Source organism: Tupaia chinensis, unplaced genomic scaffold, assembly GCF_000334495.1.
Source record: "Tupaia chinensis unplaced genomic scaffold, TupChi_1.0 Scaffold149692_1, whole genome shotgun sequence".
Lineage (NCBI taxonomy): Eukaryota > Metazoa > Chordata > Mammalia > Scandentia > Tupaiidae > Tupaia > Tupaia belangeri.
The window spans coordinates 1,457-2,617 of NW_006209537.1; the positions used below are offsets into that span (position 1 = coordinate 1,457).

Consider the following 1,161-nt stretch of genomic DNA (forward strand, 5'->3'; position numbering starts at 1 on the left):
AGGTCAGAGATTTTATCTTCTACATCAGAGAGTCAATCTTCAGCATGGGATAATCGACTTTTAATACTTTTGAAAGAGTTTTTGATTTCCTGTATTACAGACTTCACCTCTAGCAGTTCCATCTGATTCTTTCTTAGCATGTCCATTTCTGCAGTAAAAATGAAAGTTTCCATAGGGTTCCAGCAGATTGTATTTGTTCTCATATCTAAGATAACCTTTTTCAGAGGAGTAGATTGCCTCATATCATATCATACTATATTACAGTCAGAAGCACAATTTCCCAAGAGAAATGTCTCAATTGGGTTAAATTTAACACTACTTATACTGTCAAAATCCCCCAGGTCATTGAACATATAGGATGGGTTATTTGTTCATCCCAAATGTCTACTTGCTGTCCACTTGTAGCAAAAACAGCTTCATTTTAGTGATCAATTCCAGTATACACTGTCTTTCCTAACATAGTATGCAAGGACTCTTCCTCTTCTCCATAGCCTAGTCCATCCATTTCCACTGCTTCACAGTTTTGTCATCCCCAACTGTAAAAAAAGAAATCCCACAAAAGCGAGTACATATTTCTCACACAAAACCTTCATGTTTTTGTATTGTACAAGTACATTTTTGTTTAGTCAGGTTCCAAATTCTAACCTCTCCATCACATGCACCAGAGAGGACAGTAGACAGGCTCTTTGGATGCTTTGCCTAGCAGTTGACTCCATCTCAGTGACCATTCAGGGAAGCGAGGAATGGTTTTGAAAATACCTGTTTCAGCTTGGTAGTATTTAAAGCTCTTATTTATTCTCGAAGGACCTCAAAGAGATGTAAAATAGGATCATAGCTCATTGGAACTCTCTGTAAGTCCAACTTGGTTTCACAGATATAGTTGTCTGGGTTCCAGTATCACATGCACCTGAGAGGACAGTAGACAGGCTCTTTGGATGCTTTGCCTAGCAGTTGACTCCATCTCCATCAGTGACCATTCAGGGAAGAGAGGAATGGTTTTGAAAATACCTGTTTCAGTTTGGTAGCATTTAAAGCTCTTATTTATTCTCGAGGGACCTCAAAGAGATGTAAAATAGGATCTTGCAAATTGCTAAGAAGACATTGTTTAGTCAACAATTGACTAGAAGATCTGAATTTAATGTTTTATTGTCAACAAAAACA

At 37.7% G+C, this 1,161-nt stretch overlaps 1 pseudogene; it reads right to left on the reverse strand.

The window, feature by feature from the left end:
• Positions 1 to 897, reverse strand: part of LOC102502567 (DDB1- and CUL4-associated factor 13 pseudogene) — a 2,094-nt pseudogene extending 1,197 nt beyond the window's left edge.
• Between the last annotated feature and the right edge of the window lie 264 nt (positions 898 to 1,161).